Below are 13950 nucleotides of genomic sequence, written 5' to 3'. Positions count from 1 at the left end.
CTTGTACTTCTACTTGTACTTGTGAATTTACGGACACGAGCTATTGCTTCTGAGAAAGCCCGGAAGTCGAATGATGTAATTTTTCGAAACTTTCCCAAAGTTTGTTAGACCCGTCAGTCACTTACGTTACATTAGATTCGCTACAGTGAACTCTTTTCCTGCGCAACTCGAACGTCGGTAAACCTTTGAATTCTTTTTCTTCAATTATAATATAGGAATGGATAACTGCATGAGAAACTTAAAGAAATGAATTTTAATCATTGCGTGTTCTGTGACGCGGAACTCATAATAACATGAAAAAGCGCCATTAAATTTTGTTCCTAAATAATGGAAACAATAAATCTGAATAAGTGAAGAGGCCATATTCATATGCAAATATTGTTGTCAAGTGTTGTGTTAATGGCAAGAATAGATTTATTACCAAAACACGCACCTAATTCGGAGAAAGTCACAATACAACCGTGCATGTCTCATGCGAAATAAACTTTTTCAACTCTTCATGACATGATTAATCTAGAGTGTGTGTATTGTCACGCAATAAAAAATAAAATCAAAAACCATTCGGTGGATAAAGTCAAGAAATTGTGATATTATAGACGATAAACAAAGGAGACAGTTCTCCAAGTTTAAGGTGTGTATGTTGTCCCAAAGTTGAGATATTCATCGAAATGTTCCGCGCAAAATTATAGAACCTGGTATGGAGCCGCCATGTTGGAGGACCTCCTTAGTCCTGCTATGTGGCGGCCGGAAAATAGTGTAAACATCTGGAACTCACTTTGGCTATCTAGACGACTGATTATCTGAACCGAACCAAAAAAAAAAAACTCAAGTACTTTTCCTAATACTTTAACTCCTAAAATGGCTCAAAATCACGAGATAAGTAAATATTTTTCGACAAACGCGATCTTAGCTTCATGTCACGCGAGGCCATAACCCCGGAATTCAAAATGCGCTGGTTTCCAAACGAAGGACCCTTTTGAGCTAGAAAGTTAAAAACAGAAATAAATTTAGTACCTCTTATGCCTGATGAGGATAAAACCTTTAGGGGTTCTTTAGTTTTGGATTTGGAAATTTGATGACGTCACGTGCACACACTATATAGCAACGGTATGACCTGATGAAAACACCCTTAATTTTAGCTTAATTTAAGTGCTTATAGAGCGTTTTTACTGTCACGCAATAGAAAATAAATTCAAAAACTATTCAGTGGATAAAGTCAAGAAATTGTGATTTTATAGAAAATAAATAAAGCAGACAGTTCTCCAAGTTTAAGGTGTGTGCATTGTACCAAAGTTGAGATATTCGCGCAAATTTACAGGGCCTAACATGGAGCCACCATGTTGGTGTTCCTCTGTGGTACACCAATATGGCGGCCCAAAAATAGTGTTAACATCTGGAACTTATTGTGGCTATCTAGGACACTGATTAATTGCACTGAACAAACAGACATTTAAATAAGCGCTTTTCCAAATACTTTAATGTTTTAAATGGCTAAAATCACGAGATAAATGCATATTTTTCGACAAACGCGATCGTAGCTTTATCTGACGTACCGCCATAACTCTGAAATTCAAAATGCGCTGGTTTCCAAACGATTGAGCTGGAAAGTTGTACACAGATACAAATTTAGCCCCTCTAATGCCGGATGAGGATTAAAAACTTTGGTGGCTCTTTAGTTTTGGATAACAGAATTTGATGACGTCACGTAAAAACGCTCAGCCTCTATAACTCCAAAAAAGAGTTCGGTGGCCGTCACTTTTTATTATCGAATTGTAATCAGCATGTCAAGATTCAAAGTAAATTTGGAAAAAAAATCGCAACTTCAATAACAATATAATGCAGTGTTGAATCGTCGCAAGTCGAATCCATCATGATGCTTCATGTTCATTCAGTCGGCGTCGCTTTTTATGCCAATGAGAGGAAATTTTCAAAAATTGTTTTGATTCTTCTTTAACACGCGTTCCTTTGGTCAAGCGGACAAATGACCTTTTTGCTGAGAATTGCAGTGATATTTAATGAATTAATTAACCATTATAGTACACCTGGTGCACCTTTTGCAAGGCTCTTTGTTATTGGCCAAACGAAACAAGTGATAAACCACGCCAACAATATATATACCTCTACCTCTAAGAAAAGAAAAGAAGAACAGATTAACAAGAACGAGCCAAAATAGAGGTTCAGTTAAACTGAATGTGCGGGTCAACTGCTTGTGTTGCAGTGTTTTATGCCTTTGCTAGAATACTAGCACAGGTAATTGTGAAATTACAGACAAGAGATACAGGGGTCCTTCACAACAAATTAGAAGACGAATAAAATTGACAACAGGACATTTATTAGTTTTTCATAGCAGTTACTTTTATGAAATTGTAAGTCCTGACCATTACGGCTCCTGTCCTGACGTATGACTCTGGGCATGTTTCTTTTAGCATTTACTATTTATTAATAAAGAATTCATTCTATTTATTTTTGGATTCGTGGTCATCTGATGTGAGGTCTGGAGCCGAAATATTATGAGGTCTGGATGGCCCGGAGGTTGCGGCAATGTGTACCGAGGACCATTAACTAGCTAGAGTTCTATGAGATTTCCGAACATTTCTCGGTTCCAGACCTCGCTCCTCGTCCACCAGGTCCCATGTGCCAGGAGCAAAATAATTGATGAATGATTGAAACAGTAATTCACTGCTCATATCAATAACTCCCTATAGTCTCGTCTGAACGACTCATTGCCCGAAAAGTGTGAAGATCTCGTACGTGCAGCTCAGTAATTCTTTTCTTGTTTATTTATTTTTTATTGCGGTTTTGTAAAGCGTTCTTCAGTAATTCAGTGCCAATGGCGTCTTCTACTAAAGTAGAATTTACATTGCTGGCCTCAGAGTGGGGATCAAAACGTGGAGGACCGTCCACTTTCAACAGGGTGCTTGCCATAGAGCTTGCCAAACACTCCAAAGTACATGTCTCGGTCCTTGTCCCACGATGTGACCAGGAGGAAATGAACGACGCTCGCAGCAAAAACGTCACACTTGCCCAGCCGAAGAGGAGACCTGGTTTAGATAAAAAAAAATTGGCTCTGCTTTCCTCCGGACGACCTCCGAATTGACGTCGTGATTGGTCATGGGGTAGTACTAGGAAGTCAAGCGCAAATTATACAAGAAAACCGCCAATGTAAGTGGATTCAGTTCGTCCACACAAACCCTGAGGAACTCGGAATGTTTAAAGATTACTCCGATCGTATTCAAAAAGGTGAACAGAAGCATCAGACTGAAGTGGAACTTTGTGCAATGGCCGACTTTGTTGTAGCGGTGGGACCTAAACTGGCAGAAGCCTATCGCTCATACCTCCGATCCCACGGCAAAGACCAACGCGTTTTTGATCTCACCCCAGGCATTTTTGACGAGTTTTCTGGTGTGAAGCAAGCCACCCAAGACGGGGAACAGTGCAGAGTTCTGGCGTTTGGCCGAGGTGATGCAGAAGATTTTAAACTGAAGGGTTTCGATATTGCAGCTAAAGCTGTAGGCAAGCTAGAGAACGCAATCCTCATTTTTGTCGGCGCAGGCAACAAACAGCAAGATGGAGTTGCAGATAATTTGCAGCAGTGCGACATCCCCCCGGATCGACTGAGAGTGAGGACCTTCCTAGAGAGCCGGGAGAGGTTAAGAGAGCTTTTCCATGAGGTAGATGTTGCCATCATGCCATCGAGAACAGAGGGCTTTGGACTGGTGGCTCTTGAAGCTCTATCAGCAAGTCTGCCGATTCTTGTAGGCGGAAACTCGGGGTTTGGAAAAGCCCTAGCGAAGGTTCGGTTTGGGTCTGGTTGCGTCATTCAGTCGGAGGACCCAACGGTATGGGCTGAGGAAATCAAGAAGGTCTGGGCAAGAGATCGAGAAATCCGTCTAGCAGAATCTGACGACCTACGCAAAAACTATGCGGAGAAATACAGTTGGGCCAAACAGTGCAACGATCTAGTCGAACACGTCTTAACCATGGCTGCAGGTATGAAACAAGCTGAAACAGTTACTAGTCACGTTTTTAGCAATAATTTACCCTCTGCAAGGCTGTTGCCTAAGGAAATTTTTAAGGAGCCCTTCGGGCTTCTTCTACCAAAAGTTAGGAGCCCAAGTCACTTTTTTAGGAGCCCAAATAAAATTCTCCGTGGTCAATCCAGGGGGGGAGGGGGTTGAGGAGGTTGAGGAAGATGGCGGGGGGTTAATTGCGGAAATTTTGGGGAGGGGTCCTGGGGCAGAGATTTTCCATGAGACACTAATATGGTCTAATATTAATCAAATTTTATAAATAAAGCATTTAGCAAAGTGATCAGGTCATGACTGAGAAAGAATACTATTTCTGGTCAAACTCAATTATTGGTGTATCCATGCAGGTGCTGCAGCTTTTTTTTATAAAAATTTATATTGCTGCTTTTGATTTTGAGTTTTGCAATTCTATTTTAAAAAGACGAAATACGTTGTACAAATCATGAAATGCAAGCCACAAATGAAAACAAACAAAAATGAAAGAGGCATTTGGGGGGGGGGGGGGTTTGAATTTGGCCTCACTGAAATGTGCGTTCCTTTCCCGGGCTTGGGACATTAGTATAAACTAAAGGTGATTTTGAGGCAGCATTACAGCAATATTGGCCACTTCTTTGGAGAAAATAAATCCTTGTATATTGGGCGGGGTCACGACAATTGATTTGATAATTTAAAATATAGAACCCTAGTATGCAAAGAGAATTGCAATGATGTGTTCTTTTTGGTGGCTAGTTACTTGAATTATCCTCTCAGAACCTAAAGAAATTCATTCAGTACATCTAAGTGAAGTTTTCTGAAGTATCAGACAAATATTTAGACACTTTTATCTTTTTTCAACTGTAAATATAATGTCAGCAGGATCATCACTCCAATTCCAAAAATATTTGTTATCAAAGTAGTTAATTTGCAACTTGGAATCAGTAAGGCATCAATAGAGACACAATCCATTGGCATACATGATGTACAGTTATTCAATACTGAGCTTGCAATGCATTATAGGGCGATTTTCAAACATGGCTGTTTTCGGCTGTTTCGTGAGTGGACAGAGACTTTGTTGCCGTGCTTTTGCCCAGATTTCTCGTGATAAAAGCAAAACAGGACCAGAGTAGCTGTTGTTTTCCGTTTAATTTATTGTGTGAACGATTTTTTGACTAATTTCATGAGAAGATTGAAGTCATCGGACATATATTACATGGGAAACAAAACTCCAAGTTTAGGCGCCCACTCGGGCTCCTTGAACAAAACTTTAGTCGCCCGCACCCGTAAGTTAGGTGCCTCAGGCGACCGGGCGCCCGTTAGGCAGCAGCCTTGCTCTGGCTTTTATTCATATTGTAGTTGTCAACAATGACAAGAGTTACTAATGCAATACATGAACTACATTTTATTATTTTCGCTTGCCAAGTATATTTGTACGCGCACTGACACAAAGTTCTTTAATCACGACCTCAACTGACCTTCGTCATTTGAAATTGACAATGACATCTTGAAGATATCAAAACGTTGTTAACTACTTTCGTGTATAGAAGAAAAGTGGATGGTGTAAGAAACCATGTTGATGAAAATTGAACGTGAAATTTATTCTCTTGATTCGCAGATGAGGCAGCTCCAAGTTCAAAGAGAAAGGCATCCAATACTAGTAGCCCGGAGCCAGGAGCAGGTGACAATATAATAAAGATATATGGCTAGTTAAGCGAACGGGCAAGATGGACGATATCCTGTGCTTTTACTTAGCGGGCAAAAAGGGCCTTATTGTATGGCAAGCTCCGTGAGGAGGTTAGCCTGCAAACGCAGACGTATTTGTCACTTGGTTCCGCCGCCGGAAATACGACTGCGTTCGCAGCCTGCGTTGTGATTGGCTACCTTTCCCGCTCGAATATACCCGCCATGTCCAGTATACCCGCCATGTCCAACGCGTTTATGGACCTCTACTCCGTCTCAGTCCATAAACACGCAAAAAAGTACTTGGCCAATATCAAGCCATCTTGACCTCACCCTTGGTCAATAACCTATATATCTTGCCCGCTCGGGAATGCCCGATTTTTTTGGCAAGAAAATCTCTATGCCACACAATGAAAGTCATGTATGCAATATAATAAATCCGGTACTGACCAAACTCGTTCGGTCAAGCTGGCCAGTATGGTCTTCGATCTTTTTTGCTTGTTTGTAAAACCCAACCGTTCCTAGTTTCGTAATCACGCAAAAAAGGAACTTGGTCAATATCCAGCCATGTTAACCTTAAGTTCGTTCAACAAATCTTGTATAATTAACAGTCTTAGGAAGAGTGAAAATGGGCAAAATATGTAAAGAGCAAGTTAATTTGAGATTCTGTCTATTACCCATTTTGGTGCGCTGAGTTGGTATTCAAATGACTTGAGGTCTGCCCGGTGTAATGTTACCACGGGCATTATCATCATCCAAAAAGAAAGTTAACAAAATGAAAAAAAATGAAAAAGTATAGATATTCCTTTGCTTTTAATTATTACTTCAGTCAGTTTTATTGCTCCAGATTGAGTTTGAATTTTAAAGCGACTTTGTCTTTGATATAAAAACTCACTTTCTTGTTTGTTTATATAAATTTGTTGAGTTACTCCAAGAACCCCTCTCGTTCATTTAATTTTTTAATTTTCCTCTGCTTTGCAAAGATTGCTATATGCAGCTGAACTTTTCGGAATAGTATTTTATTGATATTAATTGAAAAGCTAGTGCAGTCTAGAACTTAAATTTATTTTTTTTATTTTCTTCAAAGGACCCTCCGCCTCGAAGTCAAGAAGGCTCTCAAACAAGTCTAGCACCCGAAAACCTGAACAAACTAGGCTGGATGTTGTGGACAGTGAAGGTGATATTATAAACTTGTATGTATATATACTAAAAGCGATGTAAGCGGTCGTACTACCCGCAGCTCTCAATTCTTGCATATCCCCTTATTTAAATCCAGATCTGGGGCCGGGCCCGTTTCTCGAAAGCCACGGAGACTTTTCGGGCCCGCAAAGCCATTTTTAGTTCATCTGTATCTAAAAACGGAGGAGAGCATACGCTTGAAACCTCTTGTATGAAGGGAACTTCTCTTCATATTAAGAATATGAATAAAACAGCTCTGTAATAATAAGGTTTAAGATTTACTATGGCTTTCCGGGTGCGAAAACTTTTCGGGACCTTCGAGAAACGGGCCACTGGACGGAGGACATTCTATTACCATGTAGTCAGTTTGTGGAACAGTGTAGGCAACCCTCTTACTCTGCTCCTACTTTTCTACTAAGCGTAACTTAAGGGCTAATTTACTCGCCGCTTTCCTTTCAAGTCGGTCTTAGTTTTAGTTTTATTACCACAATTTCTTCCCTTATATAACCTTTATCTTATAATTTTAAGTGTCTGCTTTTAACTTATTTATATTCTACTTTCATTCGTCGTGGTATTACGGTAATTTTTAGAAACGCCATCATTTTGTCTTATGTTGACTTTAATTTTTTTATTCACACATATCTTGTTATGTTAAAAAGTCCCAAGTTGCAATGTTGGCGATTAAGAGCAGAGTCTTCTGGTGAAGGATTTTATGATGCGCTGCATGTGGCATCGCATGCTAATCGCTTTATCAGAAACACTGGCGAAAAAAAGGGATGTGGTGAACTAGGGCGAGTCAAAATTTCAATCGTTCTATTCTCCCAGTCCCACTCTTGCTCTGTTTGCCTTTCCTATTATTTTTTGAAAACTAGGCGCCAGTAAAACGAGAGAGGACGCAGGCAGAAGTCATAGAATTTAACGGATTCCAGAAGAACCCAAAACCTTTTTAACAAATTTAATGCGAAGATAGGTAATGATGCAGGAATATTATCAAAGGAATCTTCTAAATTCCCTTGTACCCAAGATCCGATTTAAAAACATGCTCTCGGCGAATTTATTGACAATCACAAATTGTATTTAAAATGTTTGTTGGTCATTCTAAAAAGGTGAGCCTGCAATAGAACAGCGGTCAGCTGAAGGAGGAGCGGAAAGTCCTGAACCCCCAAAGACTCGTGGAGCCAAAGCAGGTGACAATTACATTTTATTTTGAAGGCCAAGTTAATTGCGAAAAGGCGTGATACAAGCTCGATATCATCCAATCTATCAGGCCAGTCTTATTATAAGAGCTACGAGAAAAAATATCTGATGATATGTTATTCATTTTCCTTGCTTATTGGGGCGACATTTCACTTGCTCTCTGTAATTATCGATGCCTTTAATTTTTACCAAGGTTTTTTTATTTTTCGTCGATCCTTCTTTCTCTTTTTCGTGAGAATATTAAAGCGCTGTCGTATCGATGATTAAACTTTTGTTTATAAGGTTCCTCAGACTCGTGACCCAAAACTTAGCTCAGTGTAAAGATTAGAGGGGCTTATGAAGTGGACCTAAGTAAGACTAAAAGATATCAGAAAACGATCCTCTATGTCTCTACTCGGAATGATTAAAAGCCGTTACAATGTTAGTAGCTTTATGCAGGATCTATTTCTTATAAATGGCCGTATCTTACAAAGAAGGAATGAGAACTATCAAATTTATGAAAAAGCGGCCTAATAGGCCATTTCCGAGTTGGGGTTTCCCTCTGTGTCCAAACGAGTCTTCTAGCAAATCCATTCATATGACTTCCGCCAAGAAGTTAATTTTCGTGCAAATCAAACTCATCTACAAACGAAAGGTTTTGCACGAGGACTCATTATCAAACAGAGGCACAAGGTAACTCGGAAATGGCCTATTGAGAAGCTGAGCACGTACCTACTTGCATGCTTACCGTAACCTTCCGATAGTAACAACCCTCATTAGCAGCCTTTGGGGCTCGTTACTTTCGGGGGGTCGTTACTTTCGGGGGGTCACTACTTTCGGGGGGTCGTTACTTTCGGGGAGCAAAAAACGATATACAAAGTTGGCACAACTGATCTTCTTAAACAAAACTGATATAAGATGGCAATTCATAACAAAACAGTTTCCTCAAGACGAGGTTTAATTCGTCACTGTTCCAGTTTTATGTTAGTAACACGGGGATGATGGGGTGGCCTCTGAATGCCTACAACGTGTTGTCTGTTGTGGGCCTGCACAAGTTGTGCAAGTTTCTCACTGAGTTCTTTTCTGAGCCCTTTAATCACCTTCCTTTTTTCACAGTGAAATGGAAACAAGGAATCTCTATCCCTCCTCCTTAAGCTCCTTGCACCCACACACCCTCCGGCGTACTCCGGCTTTTACCGGACTACCGCATGGGAGAATCAGCCGATTTTTTTTAAGCTGAAACGTTTCCGTTATTACTTACGTTCCTGCTGAAATGACATAAAGAGTTTTAAATTTCAATACGAAGAAAACTTAATTTTCCTGTTCACTTGACTATTGATAGGAGAAATAAATACACCGTTGTATTAAACGTTGGTCTCGTTATTTTTGGCGGGTTGGTGGAGTTGGCGTGGGGCTGGGCTCGCTACTTCTGGAGGGTCGCTACTTTCGGGGGGTGGTGGGGGCCGCTACTTCGGGATTTACTAGAGGCAACGATTTTTTGACGTTACTTTCGGGGGGACGTTACTACCGGAAGTTTACGGTAATATTCTGGCGTCCAAATGATCAATTCAAATCTCCGTTCGCAGGCAAACGGCAGTAAGAGCCAATCGGCGACAATTAGTAGCTTTCAGCGAATTGTAGGTTTTCTTTTTGGCCATGTAATGACAAGCAACCTACTAAGTAAGCTTAGTTGATCTTTATGGGAGAATATTAATGCTGGTCGTAAGAATACACTTTTTCTTATAAGAATATTGCTTTTCCAGTCGAGGCTGAATATTCTTATTTTTCCACTGATTTTAGGCTGAAAATATACTTGAAAATATTCTTAAATTTTAGCGTATGACATTTCCGTTTTCGAATGTATTTGGTGTCTGGATGGTGTTGAAGTAATTTTGGAGCCAGCCTGCCGGCATTAAAGCCTGATATCACGCAGATAACTTCTTGCAGAAATAATTTTCCGTATCTTGCTCCTCACACTTGAATACAACATAGACATCACTCGTTTGAGTGCTGCTTTGGCTTCCCTTCACTTGCTGAGGATGCTGCACAAATGAGAAGGTGGACCACATTTGGCGATATCTATATCCCGGATGACAGAAACTCACCCAATCAAGTACTGGGTCTAGTTACGTCAGAAATTACAAAAAATCATTTATGTTGGTAAAATAAATTCCCTTTAGCATCGCACATACGACTTGTGCTGTTTTTGTTGCGTTTGGATCAGTTATGCCGTTTGGAGAAAGGAATAACGTTACACGGTTTAGTTGAAAACATATAATTGTATTGTATTTACAAATTGTTACCACACAAAATTATATTCCTTTCAAAAACTCAACCTCGGGTTTAGTTTTAAAATATTCTTAAAATTTCGCAAAGTTCAGCCTCGATATTATCATAAAACATATTCTTATACAAAAGAAAAAGCGTATACCTCACTGCTTTTGGCCTGTACCGACGACCTCGTGAAATTGAAAAAATATGAACTAAGTGTTTCAATTGACTTCTTATTCATGTATTTTTCGTGATTTCAGTAAAAGAAGGTTGCCCTTCGAAAGATGAGCTGGAAAAGCTGTCACTGAGAATTGGAAAATCTTGGGAGAGCCTGGCACGTCGTTTGGGATTCAGTGATGAAGGAGATATTACTAGATTCCATAAGAATAACGAAGAATACGAAAAAAAGGCGTTGAAAATGTTGTTTGAGTGGAAACAAAATAATGCCTCTGATGCAACTTACAAGGTTCTATATTCTGCCCTTTGTCATGAGTTTGTAAAGCGCAGAGATTTAGCAGAAGAGTTTTGTTGCTGTTAATTGCGGCTCAGTTCAGGTAATAGGCCCTTTGCAGCTGGGGTCACGTGACCAAATTTTTACTAAAACATTTTTATATTATGGATTATAACTAAAAGAATGTCAGAAAAGGAAAGAGCATATCGAAAGTACCGAAATGGCCAAGTTTGAGGTCTCTGTAAGTTAATACAACAGTTTGAATTTTCGGAAAATTTATAGGATATTTATGGAAAATGTTGCTGGACAGCAAGACCTTGCTCTCCAACTGACAACTTTTTCCAGACAAATCTTTTTAATTTTTTACAATTTCAAACCGTTATAAAATCTCATTCTTTAAAGCCAGTGGCCTCAAACTTTTTGGCCATTTTGATATTTTCAAAAGGTTTAAACATTTCTGGCATTCTTTAAGTTATAGCCCATAATTTTATGAAAAGTAGGTCACGTGATGGCTTAGCTGTAAGAAAGAGGGCAAATGGGCCTATCTGTCCACAGACATTTATTTCTTGTAACGAGTTATTAGTAATTTGAAGTAAAAACTAAAGGTAAAAGCGCGTGACGTTTCGCCCGAACTTCGGTCATAAATTATCAACTTTTTCTGTTCAACGGTCAACTTTACGAACAGACAGATGGTGACGGCATGAGCCCCCTGCTCGGACCCTTAATGGCTAACGTTTTTATGTGTAGCAAAGAAGAAACTCTCGAGCGCGAAGGCAAGATGCCCACATACTACAGGAGATATGTGGATGACACGTTAATTATTATGCCAGATAAATCATCAGCTAGTAACTTTCTCGAGACTCTTAACCACTGCCACTCTTCGGTTAAGTTCACTATGGAGATGGAGAATAATGGAATGTTTCCATTTCTTGGCACACAGCTCCTTAACAAATCTATACAAATCTAAACCAAATTATACGTCAAACCTATCAGCACCGGCCTTCTGCTGCATTACAAGAGCCATGTTGATGATCGCTACAGGCGCGGCTTACTAAAAACTATGCTTGGTCGTGCCTTCGGCCTCTCTTCCAATTGGTCCTACTTTTCCGAGGAATGTGATCGGCTCAAAATGGTGTTTTCTCGACTGAGTTACCCAGACACGTTAATCAATTCCACCATCTCACGCTTTATTGTTGTCAAAGCTTCTGATCAACCTGTTCCGGAGGCACCAGCTGTTAACAATGAATTAGATCCTGTTAGCTTTGTTCTGCCATTTAAAGACCAGGCTTCAGTCGATACTGTACGAGCACAACTGAAAGATCTGAGCCAGAAAATTCAAGTGACCGTTCAGCCCACGTTTGTTAGTCACAAGATTAAACGACATCTGAAACCGCGCGAAGTCAAGCCGTCTATTGTTAACCAACAATCCCTTGTTCACCAATTTCAATGTGACCTGTGTGATGCAGGTTATGCTGGTTACACGAGGCGGCATTTGCATCAACGCGTAGGCGAGCGCAAGAATGTGTCTTCCTTCTTTGGAAAACATTTTCGTGTTAAACATTCTTATGTGCCCAAGGATCTTACCAAGAATTTTACCACCTTAAAGAAGTGCAAGAACACTGTTTGACTGTCTCATTTACGAAATGTGTTTTTATTACTGCGCCTTTCAATAACATGTGGACTCTAAAATTCAAAGCTCAACCGACAAATGCGTTTTTCGCTATCGTCAATCAAATGTTTGGCGGCCCTCCCAGCTTCCGTCTACTGCCGAGCGCGAGGTAATCAAATCGTTGAGCACAGTTCAGACAACGAAAAAGTGTTCGGCAGAAGTCGGAAACTGGGAGGAGCCGCCGAACATTGGATTGACGGTAGCGAAAAACGCATTTGTCGGTTGAGCTTTGAATTTTAGAGTCCACACGATATTGAAAAGCGCAGTAATGAACTGAGACCAAGTCTCAATGTACTGTCAGACTCAATTCCAGAGAAAGTTTTTAATCACTTTTAATTATGTTGTTCTTGCACGCATTTTATTGTTCTTAACACCCGTTTTTACATTTTCATACTTTACATACTTTTACTTCTTTGTTTTATGTTTATACATATGCATAAATTTCTGTCTTCACTTTTAGCTAGCTTGATAATGACCGAAGTTCGGTAGAAACGTCGCGCGCTTTTACCGTTAGTTTTTACTTCAAATTGTTTTAAAAAACCTTTACTTATAATGAGTTATTAGTAACCAGACACTTCATAACAAGCATCCAGTATTTTAAGAGAGGCAATTTGTTTTTCTTTTTTTGTTCCATCTAGTATAAGTGTTGTATTTTCAATAATTTTATTTTCACAAACTGCCCCGGCTAGGACTTCAACTGACAAAACAGCAAGTAACGTGAGAGAGAACAACCTTTTCGTTCACCTCTTTGAATTTCAAAGAAATCGCTCGCCCAACCGTTGTTCAAAACATGCTAAAGCAGCAGTTAAAGATTCATATACCATAAGATGCTCCTACCAAAACCAAAAAAAGTGAAAGGTTTTTGTAATGAAGGACCTTTCTATCGTGTAAAACGCATTTTTAGGACACAAAAACAAGAGTGATCCAGAATATTGGAAGAGTAAGTTGTAGCTTTTATATTAAATTGTTAATGCCTGATGTATTTACCGTGTTTTTAAATAAAGATGATGGTGATGATGATGTTATGAGTCAGCGGCTGTGAAAAGTTAGGAACCGCAAGGCCCCTCATCTTATAATGTCAAGAGCAGAAAATACAGTGGATGCCTTGAGCTTTCCTTTTAATAAGCTTCCTACGGCATAAAAAAAAGCAGTTATTGCTGCAAAATCGAGTTTGAAGTTACTCTGCTGATAAGACACATGTTCAAAGCCGAGGTTGTTTGTCGAAAGCTGATTGCTATAACCAGAGTATTCAGCGATGTATAATCAAGTAGGCTACGGAACCCCGACGGTTGACGGCTTGTTTTGAAAACACTGCCAAAATGCTTTCTTTAATAAATCTACCATCGATATATAAAACCAGTCCGCTCATAGTTGATGATATTAGGGAGAGAAGATATCAAGCGATAAGCGATGAGCAATTAACTTAGCCGCTATTTTGTAGTCGCAGGTTAGAAGGTTTAGATGTCTCTAGGTTTGATAGAACTAACACGGTATACCTGTTTTGGCAAAATAAGACATGA

At 39.7% G+C, this 13950-nt stretch overlaps 2 pseudogenes across 1 annotated transcript; both read left to right on the top strand.

Annotated features, from left to right (window-relative positions):
* The first annotated feature begins 2777 nt into the window (after positions 1-2777).
* On the top strand, positions 2778-13450 carry LOC149098777 (uncharacterized; annotated as a pseudogene). The gene is made up of 5 exons (XR_016203659.1): positions 2778-3990; positions 5620-5682; positions 6772-6861; positions 7970-8050; positions 10571-13450. The product of XR_016203659.1 is annotated as an uncharacterized LOC149098777 (transcript).
* On the top strand, positions 11462-13450 carry LOC110060794 (uncharacterized; annotated as a pseudogene).
* Positions 13451-13950: the final 500 nt, after the last annotated feature.

Source organism: Orbicella faveolata, unplaced genomic scaffold, assembly GCF_042242905.1.
Source record: "Orbicella faveolata isolate gen_17 unplaced genomic scaffold, um_ofav_v1 contig_46, whole genome shotgun sequence".
NCBI lineage: Eukaryota > Metazoa > Cnidaria > Anthozoa > Scleractinia > Merulinidae > Orbicella > Orbicella faveolata.
Note: the sequence above shows the minus strand (reverse complement) of the source record. Positions and strands in the feature narration are given on the sequence as shown.